A 13,031-nucleotide genomic window follows, 5' to 3' on the forward strand; every position below is an offset into this window, starting at 1 on the left:
GGGTGGGGGTGGTGGGAGGCATGAGTGGGACATGGGTGGGGGCCTGCTGGCAGGTGCCCCACAGTGCTGGGGGGTGGGGGTGGTGGGAGGCATGAGTGGGACATGGGTGGGGGCCTGCTGGCAGGTGCCCCACAGTGCTGGGGGGTGGGGGTGGTGGGGAACATGAGTTGGACATGAGTGGGGGCCTGCTGGCAGGTGCCCCACAGTGCTGGGGGGTGGGGGTGGTGGGAGGCATGAGTGGGACATGAGTGGGGGCCTGCTGGCAGGTGCCCCACAGTGCTGGGGGGTGGGGGTGGTGGGAGGCATGAGTGGGACATGAGTGGGGGCCTGCTGGCAGGTGCCCCACAGTGCTGGGGGGTGGGGGTGGTGGGAGGCATGAGTGGGACATGAGTGGGGGCCTGCTGGCAGGTGCCCCTGACTGCTGGGGGGTGGGGGTGGTGGGAGGCATGAGTGGGACATGAGTGGGGGCCTGCTGGCAGGTGCCCCTGACTGCTGGGGGAGTGGGGGTGGTGGGAGGCATGAGCAGGTGTGCAGGGTAGTCCCCTGTGGTGTGGGTTGCATGCAGGGGACGTGGAGGGTGTGAATGGAACACCTGTGAGGACCCACCCAGCAGAGCCGCGTGTGAAACTTCCCGCGCACCCCTGTACATGACGTACCCTAGTTTTTCGCGTGTAGGATTTCACGCGCACCCCTGGAATTCCCGTAGCCTAGCTTTTCGCGTGTGAGACTTCCCGCGCACCCCTGTAATTGACGTACCCTGGCTTTTCGCGTGTGGAACTTCACACGCACCCCTGAAATCGACGTGGCCAGGGCAATCGCGTGTGGGACTTCCCCGCACCCCGGGATACACGTACCCAGGGCAATCGCGCGAGTGACTTGTCGCGCAACCCATTGTACACACACGCGCGAATTTTTGAACAGTGGGTGTCCGTGTTAATGGCGTACACCTTTGCACCTCATTTGTCCTTTGGGGTCACGGTATGGCCCATTGCTGTATGTGGGTGGTATTTGTTGGCGCAGGTTTTGGCGCACTTTCGTTAAGTGCGTCGGGACGCTACCGCCTGCTTACTTGTGGCGTACGTTTTTGGGCCTGTGCGCTGGTTTGATCGAGCGCTGTTTTGCCCTGTCCGAATCCATGAATACGTGTTGCCGGAGAGCGTGTGGGCGTTCCGCGCACTTGCCTCCTGTACTTCCCCGTGCCGCCCACATTCTTCCCCATTCCGAGTGTTGTGCCCCATTTTATTCCCCATTCCGAGTGTCCCGCCCTGTGTTCCGCCTACTTTAGAGCTGTGCGCTGCGCTCGGAGTGATAGCGTAGTGGCCGTGGCGCACGCCGTTGGTTGACCTGTGCGCCGGCGTGCGCCGCGCACTTTTTCAGCACACGTCCGATGCTTTTCTTGCGCACGGACTTCCATGAATCGACGTGCGCTGGTTTCCCTGCGCTTTTCGCTATTTGTCGGCGCAGCGCACGTATAGGCCCCTCTGCGCCTGCATTTTCGGCGCACATTTATTCCATGAATCGGCCTATAAATATCTAGCAGCATACTTGCCATATGGATGTGCACACAGCCCTGCTTCCACCCAGAGAAAGGAGAAACCACTACATTGAGGTACCTAGATCCATTACAATGCTCACCCATGTCAGCGTAATCTATGGCCTCATTACGAGGTTGGAGGTAACTATGGCGCTATTAGCGCCATGGCTGCCTCCAAAACCTTACCGACTCCGCCCTGGTGAATGGAGCAATTACCGGTCCATTCCAAGGTTCGCGGGACCAGTAATTCCCCATTCACCAGGGCCCTTCCCCATTCCCATTTGAGCCCCCATAGGGCTCAATGGGAATGGGGAAGGTGCTAATAACGGTACCGCAAATTGCAGTACCGTTATTAGCTGTAAAGTCCCTTGGCGGGTCCTGTCCTTAATGCCTGGAAAAATCCCTTACCGCCCACCTCGTAATGAGGCCCTATGTGTAATTCACAGAATGGCGCAATAGGGCGGGGCAAGGTGCCCCATAGCATCTGCAGTGTCATCCCTGTACTGAAACTTTGACATGTGGTACAATCTATGACCATTTCTGTAATGCTTTCCTGGATGTTTGGTATAAACCAGTGCTCCTGTATATCTGCTGCTATGTGCTGCTTCGTACTGTTGGATGGGTAATGTAACTGTTGAAATGCTACTGCCAGCAGCTCCTGGTGCATTACTGTCTTCCCAGAGCTCTCATGTCTTCTTAATAGATCTGTCAGAGATTGCTTACGAACTCTCCGTGACCATAACTCGTTCTCCCTTTCAGGTGCCCTTCCTTGTAGTCCGATAATCTGGGAGATAGGCAATGCTGTGTAAGGTGCTGGATGTTCGCTGATTACCGGTGGGGCAGTCACAATATACTCAGCGGGTCTTTCATTTGGCACATACAATGCCATTTTGGATGTAGCATTGGTGGCTGCGTTCTCCATTGATGTTTCGTCTGTCCCATTAGTGTGGGAGGCACACTTGCTGACCGCCACAACAGATTGCTAGAATAACGCTTCTATCAGTATTTCTAACAGTGCTGCATGCTGCACTGGGGATCCATATTCCCTCCAAAACCCCCTCCTTTTTCAGCGGCATAGACTGACGTGTACCATTGTTGTAACATACACTGAGTCTGAATATGTTGTAACATCGCACCCTTTAGACGCTCTTAATGCTTCAATGAGCGTCATGACTTCCACTGCCTGTGCGGAATAATGCTTTGTCAACGTTTTTATGACCACCGTCTTATACTCTCCTTGCACAAGTCGTACCACTGCTGCCCCTGTCCATCTTTGCTCAACCTCCTGATCAATTTTGTAAGACCCATCAACAAAAAGTACTTCACCGTCTGTCAATGCACAGTACCTTTCTTTGGGAATGTCTTCCACCCCCTCTTATATGGCACAATCATACATTGTTAAAACCTCTGTAGTAAGCATGTCTGCGTAAAATATGACAGGGTTCACTGTTTTGTACCTAACCACATGAATATGGAGTTTAGAAATAATTATCTCATAGGCCGAAGATCTTTGTGTAGTCAGAGTAGATTTTGACCTTTCTAGAATGTCAAACAAAGAATGTTCCACATACAACGTAACTGAACACCCCATTATAATTGTAGAACTTGTCTCTATTGCAACAACAGCAGTTGCTAATGCTTGTTTGCACGCAAACTGCCCTTGCATGACTGTATTCAAAGTGCCGCTATAATAAGACAATTGCCTATGGCCCATAGTGCTCTTTTGAGTCAATACCGCTGCCATGAGCTGGCCATCTGAACGTGAAAACAAGTAAAATTCCTGTGTGTAATCTGGGATGGCCAGTGCGGGTGCCCAACTAATGACTTCTTTTAAATCATCAAATTATTTGATCATGTCTGCCGTCCACTGTAACTTATGATCCTTTGTTTTTTGTGCTTCCTTAAGGGCCTGTAAAAGTGGCGTTGTGTATGCCACATAATCTAAGATCCAGGCCCTGCAGTAGTTACACAGGCCCAGAAACTTCTGCATTTCTTTAACTGAGGTGGGTCTTGGGGTAGCGCGTACTGAAGCTGCCCTGTCTGGTAGTATTCTTTTACCATTCACTGATATGAACTGCGCCAAATAGAGAACCACCTGTTGATAATATTGTAATTTGGCCTTGTCAACCTTGTACCCCTTACAGGCTAGCAATTGTAGGAGTGTAATAGAGTCCCTTCGGCAGTGCTGTTCGCCATCACTACACACTAGCAAGTTGTCCACGTTCTGGACAGTCATGCTAGGCACCTGAATATTTCTTAGATCAGCATGAAACATTCTGGTGAATATGCTCAGGCTCTCACAGTACCCCTGAGGTAACCTAGTATGCTTAAACCGCGTCTGGCCCTGCGTAAATGCCTTGAGGTACCATGACTCAGGATGAAGTGGAATAAAGAAGAATGCATTTTTGAAGTCCACTACAGTAAAATACATGGCTTCTTTGTAGCACGTCATTTATGGGGTGTGAATTCTGAATAATTCTCCAATTGCCCCTTGTTCACTTTTTGACAGGGTATATCGCTGTACTACACTGGGACATAAATGACACAATGATCCCCTGGTCCAGTAGACCCTGTATTTTCTTTCTAATACTCTGGTTCCCTCGATAATGGACATTGTTTTACCGTGGGCAGCACTGCACCTGGCTTTAGTGTTATATGCACATGGGTCACATCTTTCAGTAATCCTACATCATGTCAATTTGTAGTCCACAACTGTGATGGCACATGTTGCAAGTCTTCCTCAAGGGATAGGGATGGAGTTAATACTGCCACCTGGGGGCACTGCATCCTTCATTACTGTATCATTATATCACAGGGGATATAGATACAGATTATTTCCCCATCTTTGTCGTTATTTTCAAATAATTCATAATCCGTCATTTCCTTTAGCTGAACCGTTGGATCTACACAGAGCACTGTGCGCCACTCACATCCATCCCTGTCAATTCCTAACATGACAACCCTTTTGACAGAAACCAACAATTCCTGTAAATTCAACGACAATATTGTTCCCGCCACCACCTCAAGTGACACTGCTGGAGGAAAGATGAAATCAGTGGGCAGTTGCAAACACTGTTTGCAATCTGGGGCACTGCCTCCACAAGCACTGTAATACCATAAATAAACATGTCCGGGTCTACGGGAATCCCACACACCACCACCCCTCATTGTGTGTATTATCAACTGTGGAGCAGACTATACCATGATCTGTAAAGGATATTGTCATGTTTAACTTGCTGAGCAGGTCCCTTCTGTCATGATTCCTGCCCCTCATGTCCCCAGCCCTCCAAGATGTAAGGCTGGAGCCAGGCCACCATCACCTATATGGCCCTCAAGGCCTCTCCATCCCTCCAAAGACCCACTTGGAGTCAGACTTGGCGCTTGTGGCACCAGACTCACTCACTCCCATAGGATAACATTGGGGATTGGACTTGAAGTGCATTGATGGGGACAAGATGGATGCCCCCACATATTTCGGTTCCCAGATCTGCATGTGCGGTCTAGTCTTTTGGGTGTGGTTCAGCCCAGAGGCACCTGGGATACCCAGAGACTATTTACTCATCTCAGCAGCACGCCGCCGTCCCCGGACGCCGGCCATCATCTAAGGAAGGAAAGGAACAAAGTTAGAGAACTGTTCAAAAGACTCATTATACTTACCTGTCAGACTCTTGCCAGTGAAGTAACTAGGCAGCAATGAGCCCGCATCCATCAACGTGCCCCTATGCTGAAGGCAGGATGGAGAGCACACTATCCAAGAAAACAAGGTGAGCTGTGGATCAAAGAGAAGGGTTGGACCCTGGGGAAGAAGGGGTTCAAGCACACAGAGACAATAAAGAGTTAAACCCTTGCAATCCTGTGTTTCAGGCCCAGTCTCCAGTCGAATAGCCTCCAGGGAAGGGTTTGAGGTCGTAAGAGGTCAGAACAGGCTGAGTGACGTCCCCGTGGATACCTGGTGAGCGTTACACCTTCCGAGTAAATTGACAGGGGAACTGTCGGAATATAGCCACTGTGGGCCTGGATACTGTTGACCCCCTCCCCACTGTCTTTGTGCTCTTTCAGCCCACAGTACCACAATAGTGACTTCGATACAGGCACCTGGACAGCAACCATTGCCAATTTCTTCTCCGCCAATTTTGCTTCCTCCCCCTGCCGGCTTTGGACGGTTTCCCTTTCCCACTCCTTGATCCTTTTACAATGATGTACTATTATACACTGTATTTCCGACCTCCCTTTTGCTTCAATACCCACAATCTTATCCAACGTCTTCTGCACTTCCTTTGGCAAGCCCCTCTTTACAATAAAATAGAAACATGGTATGGACTGATCCCACAGCCCTCCCATGTCAGCTCTCCACATCTCTTGCATTTTAAGAATGAATCTAGCTGGGTCCTCATCATCACCCATAGTATACTTCATCAGGGACTATAAATCAGGGGTATCTGGGAAGGCCCTCCGTAGTGTTTCCCATACCTGTGCTCTACTTCCATCGTGCATCGTCCCCCGGGGTTACTCCCAGGTATCCGGCCTTAACCCACATATCCCAAGCCTGGCGCCCAATTATAGCAACCATCAAGATCTTGAGGTCCCCTATTGCCAGGGGCCCCACTGCTGTTTGTTTTTCAAACTCATAAATCCATTTACTCGCCCCTGCTGTGAGCTGTGGTAGATCCTTAATCAAATTGTTTTTATAAATCTGGGGCAAGGGCACATATAATGTCCTCCCTGCCCCCTTATGTATGAGGGGCATCTGCATCTTTGCCATACTTACCACACCCTTTTTCATGACTCCTCTTCACTTTACCAATGCCATCCGGCCTGCCCTGTTCTTCCACCTGCCTCCTGCCCAAAAACGTCCTACTTGGGTGATACTCTAGCCGCCTCCTCATCCCTTGCTTTTTCTTCACTCTGACCCTCAGCAAGCATATCATCTTCTTCTTCCTCCACATTTTCTCCCAACACCGTATTCTCCTCTCCCAGGATTATCCACGCACCTGGGTTTCCTTCATTTTCAACACCTACACATCTTATTCCTTCAGTATCCCTCCTAAGCAGCACTTGCTCTAATGTCTATTCTCCTGACTCTTTTCGCGGTGCCCCTATATCCCTTACTATGCTTGGGGATGCCTGTATCCTATTCATTTCTGTTAGCAACCCTCTCAGCCTATCCTCAAAGTCCCTTGACCAGAAACCCACTGATGCCGATACTTGAGGCAGGTCAGTATATGGAGGCAGAGGAACGGTAGCCTGAGGTATTACTGGCGCTGAAAGGGTCCCTGCCATGATGGGTACATAAGCTGGATTTGTGTACCCATCTGTGGGACAGGCTACCAAAGGATATAAGCCCCCACGTTCCGCTGGCGCTCTAACCTCTCCTTCTCCCCTCCGGCATGTCCCATCTTTCTGTAGCTGTGCATCTCGTTGGTCCTCTGTGTCTTCAAACACGCACCAGAGGTTTAAGATTTTTGTTCCCTTCTGTAGCAGCTTCCCCTTATACTTAGCTACTAAAGATGTGGACACATGTTTCAAAACGCTCTTATTGTGGGAGCCCTGCTCTGGCTACGGGCAGGTAATCCCCCGCCCTCCTATCTCCATGGTCCACTGCTTATATTTCTTCACCCTGTCACAATACAGTGGCGGGGCCTTATACATACACTCTATTGGTGTTCCTCTCCCCATGCTGGTGCTATCTATCCCCAATGGGCCCCGCAAAGCCCTGCTAATGCGCTGCACTTGCTGCTGCTGTTCGTAACAACAAAAGGAAAAATCAACCCCCACCCTTTTCTGTCACCTTTCCTTGCGCAACACCCCACTGTACAGAATCATCAAATACCATACCATACTGCGACGCACACAATTACCGCCCTTTGAAGGGTCCGTTCTTTATTCAATAAAACATAAATATAATGCAATAAAATAACAAGCTAACATGACAACCACTACTTATTGCAGGCCTATGATGAGAACACTAGTTGTATTTCTTTATTCCGCCTTTAAATAATATACTGTCTTGAGGTACCACCTTCCTTCGCCTTCCGAGGAGGGGCTCCCTGCCTTACCTCTGCCTTACCTTATAATGCCTTACCTTATAATGCCTTACCAAAACACTCTCTTCATAGTACATATTTTAACAACAAATAACCCTAACCTCACCCAGGTCGCATCAACAACCTCGCTCTCCATGTACTCACACCTTTCAAACTTCCCCATGCATCTGCCCCGCACTTGTTATTGCTTGCAAGAGTCTACTCACATATGCGTGCTCACCCAAACTCCTGTGCCATGGGGTTCCAACACCGGGCCGCACTCTCCTCAGAGCCACGCCCTGCTTAAAAGAGCAGAGAGTATTTCTCTTAAAATGGCTCCTGCTAAACCACTCGGAACACATCTTTTTACGGGACCGGTTGCTATATGTGGGCACAGGACCTTCTGCAGAAGCGGCCTGGAAGCCTGCGCTAATTCCCGGGGCGCTGGGATCACGTTGAGGTCTTCAATTTAAGGCAGGTCCCTGAAAGCTCACACCAGAGATAATACAACTCGCTAGAGAAGAAAGACCCAAGTCGATCTCGTGAGGATGACACATTTTTAATCTCACATGCAGATGAGAGCAACAGCAGAGAACTCTGCTGATAAGAGCGTTCTGCCAAAAAGTAGTATAAGTAGAATCTTATAAAGCAAAACATCATCATTCATGATGCAATACATAGGGTAAAATCCTGCGCGGCTGCTTGGTGTGCGCCTATCCAGGATTCACCTGCCTCATAAGGGATGCCAGGCCATTGGTTCTAGCCGAGTCTGTCCGTCTTCCGTCACGTGGGTGCTGCAGTGATCATCTTCTTCTTGAAGGTTGAAAGTCAGAAAACGAATTAATTATATCCTGACCATACAACAATTTTATCACTCATAATGTGCATTTGGCAAGCCTCAAAACTGGCATAAAGGAGGTTCGGGGAAAGGTAACCTTCACACACACATTTCACTCACTCCCCCTGTGCCATCTGGCTCCAAGGCCTCCACCCTCATTTTGAACTATAATGCATCCCTCCCAGCACCTCGCAATACAAATCACATGATTGTTACTTCAAAAATGTGCCCTGTCCGTCCACTTTGAACATCTCCAAACTTGTTACTTTGGGTTTGGTTGTCAAAGGGCACCTGGTGCCATGGAATTCAGCGGTCTTCAGTTTTAGTCAGTTATATGGGCAATAACTTGTGTCTTAAACATCTTTGCAATACTGTTAGAACAATGAATAGGCGTTGTCACAGTTGGGGGTGTGGACTGTCCTCATGGGAGCTTGGGAATAACTGGAGATTTCTCTTGTCTCGCGAATTTGGGCCTAGTGCATGCAATTACACATTTGCCACGCAGGCCTTCCCTTCTACCTATGGTTACTAACATCTGTGCAAAATAGCAATGCTGCTTGCGCCTTATGCTGTACTATGTGGATAGACTATATGTGGTTATATTGAAATAGATTCCTGTTAAACTACGAGGTGGTCCTCCCACTGTCCCCCCATACCTGTTGGCCCATTATAGTGCTTCAAATGCATCTTACCTCACTCTAAAGTGCCTAGGTGGGTAGGGCGGGCCTGCCCGCGTCGCAACAAATTCTTAGCACCTACGATGGGGGCTTAGGAAAAGAGCAAGACACAATAATGGAAAGAGCAGTTTACAGTAATAAGAAAAATGCAGGCCAAGTAATGCCAAGTTAGGTGGAGGTGGTTACCTATCAAGTCTGATGGCCTTCTTAAAACATTCTGTCTTGAGTTTCTTTATGAATTTCAGGTAGTTCACTTGTGACCTAAGGTCAAGGAGCAAGAATGCACAAACAGTGGTGCCAGTCGCGTTGAGTGTTCTTCCACCCCCCCCCCGCTTTTTTTCTGAAAAATTAAATTACAATGTGTTTTGAGAAAGTACATCTGAGCAGTTTAGGCAGACAATACTTTTCTATCTTAGCCTTGAGATAGGTTGGTCCAACATACGAATAAGCTCTATGAATGAAGAAGAAAGACTTTTAAAAAAATATGGACAGCAACAGGAAGCCAATGCAGGGAGAGCGTGGCAGGTGATGGTCCCAAGGTTCAGGTACAAGGAGATTTGTTTTGGAGGATATGGAGGGTGTAGATGGGCAACTATGGTGCAGTCTGTTACAGTAGTCCATCCTAGAGATCACCCTGGATGAGGCAACCTGGATACATTGAGAGAGTTTCAAGAAAGTCATTATATTCCTCCACACATGCAAGAGAAATTGTGATTTCCCAGTGGCATCTTGGACTTTAGGATCAAAGGATAAAATGTTATAAAGGGTAGGTCCAAAGTTCTTAGTGGGGGTGATCAAGACTGCTGGACATATCAGGGATTTGGGTGGGCCATGGGAATGGGAGAGAAGTAGGGATTATAGTGCATAAGTGAAGGATCACAGTAATAGTAGCATACAGGCAAAGGCCATTGTGTATCATCCAGTATTGATTCTGAATATTACAGAGATAAAAAGTAGATTGGTATCAGAGCCCCTAAGATTGAAAGCAATCTGCGTACAGTTTTGCAGATGAATGAGAGTAGAGGGCAGCTTGAGGTTTCAAGTATGAGGTCAACAGCCAGGGTGATAGGATGGAGTCTTGAGCGATACTACAGCTGAGAATCGAACAGAAGACAGTAAATAGGGGTCAGCTTGACTTGTAGCTCTCAGTTGGCCAAAACAATATGCTATCCATTTGAGTCGGGTGGCATTGAGTTCAGAGGAAGATTTTAAAAACTTAGAATAGTTGATCGTGTTTAAAAGCTACTGAAAGGCCAAGCAGGATGACGATAGATGGTATGTGATTTTAGGAGTTCAACACTCATGTAGAGCATCACTAATTCCGTTCCCCTGGAAGGTTCAAGTCCTGATTGATGGTCATGTATGAGATTGCAAAGGAATGCAGTAGAACACCATTGAGCAGGCATCTGACTTACTTAACAACTGCTTCAAGTGTCTCCACAGGACTGGTTCAGCCTTCATATACCATCCGGAGAAGGTCAGCTGCATTGTTGACATGTCCAGGATGTGCCATAATATTGCCAGTCGCCGGAATGGGCCCATGCCAGATGAGGATGAGGATGACTGTGAGGGGGCCCTGGCCATGATGGGGAGGCTTGAGGGCCAAGGAAGGAACAGGGTCAGGTGGATGGACTTTTCCTGTTGGTGGAAGTTTACAACTTCTTCTGACACGGGTAAGTGTGTCTCTATGCTCTGCACCATGGCCTTTTCCATGTGCCCAAAAGCAACCAGTGCACTGGTAATGGGGTTCAAAATTTAGCTTTGCTCAACATGGAGGGGTTGTAGGATGCTGATGTTCCTTTGGGATATGTCCAGTTCATAGAGATAGATAGGGTGTGTGTGTGTGTGTGTGTGTGTCTCTCTCTCTCTCTTCAACAATACAACAGAAATACTTTATTTATAGGAACCTTTCTTGAATGAATGCAACATTTCAGAACAAAACATGAATAACACATGAATTACAAAAGGATATATATTCCAAAACAGCCTTTAATTATATATATCCATTATCATTGGAAAATGACAGAGAATAGATAACCTACAATATAAAATTTAAAGTAAGTTTTCATTAATAAAACATTCGCTTGCATTAAAGGTAAATTGCCTGCCGAAAGTCATATTCACAGAAACTCATTAAATATTGATGATTCATTTTCATTCATGCTACAGTTGTTATAATAATCATCCGAAGCTTGTTATTTTGTACATGATACAAAAAAGAAGCTGGTAGACGAGCGACAAAAGAAATGAAAGGCATATCCCACAGTGTCCAAATGCAAATGAGATGCACATTGATTGTGTAGTGTTTAAGGAGTAAGAAGTGCGGCTAATTATTAAAACTGCTTTCAGTTTGGAATTCTGGGAACGAAATATTCGGGTTTGAACTATGTATCTAGCAGATGATGCAACAGTGATGCCACTAGAATGGGAACTTACCATCCCCCCGCCGCCGTAATATCCTGGTATTACCGGGATGTCAGGTGGTGGAGACGGTAAGCCGAGGTTGTCGGTAGGACGCCGGTAGCACAGGTGGCCTTGCAGCAACTTTGTAATGAGCGCCAATGGCTTATAAAACACTCAAGAAAAAAAGAAAACCTATGGAAGACACATATGTTTTTCGTGACTTTGACCAGCCATATATCACCATCATTCTCACTCGGTCACACTCCATTCAGAAAGGTTCTAACTGCATGCTGAATGGTTCAAAGTACAAAAATAAATGTTTTATTATATAAGAAATATTAAAAATCTCAATAGTACCAAAAGACAGTTTCAAGTTCACTCTCGAGGCAATTGTTCACAGAAATGGGTGATGAGGTTAGTAAAAGGGGCTCAGAAAACAGCTTTAATCAGAAATATTACACTTAATAATGAATTCACTTTTCTTATTACACAGACACTGGTCTGGACTTGTCACCTCAATGCCTTTCCTCTGGCCAGCAACAATATCCACACCCTACTAAAATATTTTCTTCTGGCCAAGTGACAGTGACAGACACATGACAATCTAAACTAACTTTCAAAAGTAATTTGTTCCGTCTCAGACCTGCATATCCTGTCTTTAATGCACTGTGTATTGAACAAACAAAACCTTGTGGACAGACGTGTGTTTCAGCCTCTTGTGGGGGGAGTGGGCTTCAATCTTCACCACCCCTCAATTTAAGTAGGCATTCATCAGAACGGACATCAATTGACTCCCCATGACGAAACTGAAAGGTATACATGGCAGGGGTGGACCGTTACCTTCTCAAGTATCTATCCTTGGGACTCTTAGTAGCTTTCCCTGTTCCATGCAGCAGATGCTGTTCTATCTGTTTTTAAGGTACACAGATTCCCTACTTAATTGGTGTGTCTTATCTAAAAACGGAGACTTTCCGGTCGCGAACACAGATCTGAGGCTTCTTCGTAAACCAAAATATCACACAGCTGCTAACTTGTTGAAGCTTTTTCTAGTGTGCAGGCCTTTGAAGTTTCGCATAACATGTAGTTTTGGTTCCTAGTAATTGCATCAAATGAAAAAGCATCGAATGCAAAACCATTGAAAAAAAATACATTGAAAAAATACATTTTTTTAAAACAGAATTTAATGGGGGTTCCCCCCAACCCCTGTTTTTTTACCTCTTAAAGCCCATTATAGTAAAACGCTTTACTTTAGTGCAGATTATTTCACTTTGGACACAAGCAGTGCTAAACCACTGGGTTACAGGTGACAGAGAAACCGCAAGAAAACCCTGTGGACTTTGCTCCTAACACTGAGCATCTGCCAGTCTATCCCTTTCTTTCTTTCCTTCCATCTCATCCTTCATTTTAATCTTAAAGAAAGAAGGAGAGAAAGAGGGAAAAACAGAAGGAAAGTAGAAAAGGAAAAGAGAGAAGAGGAGAGCAGAGCAGAATAGAGGAAAGGAAAGGAAAGGAAAGGAAAGGAGGAAAGGAAAGGAAAGGAAAGGAAAGGAAAGGAA

This window comes from Ambystoma mexicanum, chromosome 7q (assembly GCF_040938575.1).
Source record: "Ambystoma mexicanum isolate Mex_15411 chromosome 7q, UKY_AmexF1_1, whole genome shotgun sequence".
NCBI lineage: Eukaryota > Metazoa > Chordata > Amphibia > Caudata > Ambystomatidae > Ambystoma > Ambystoma mexicanum.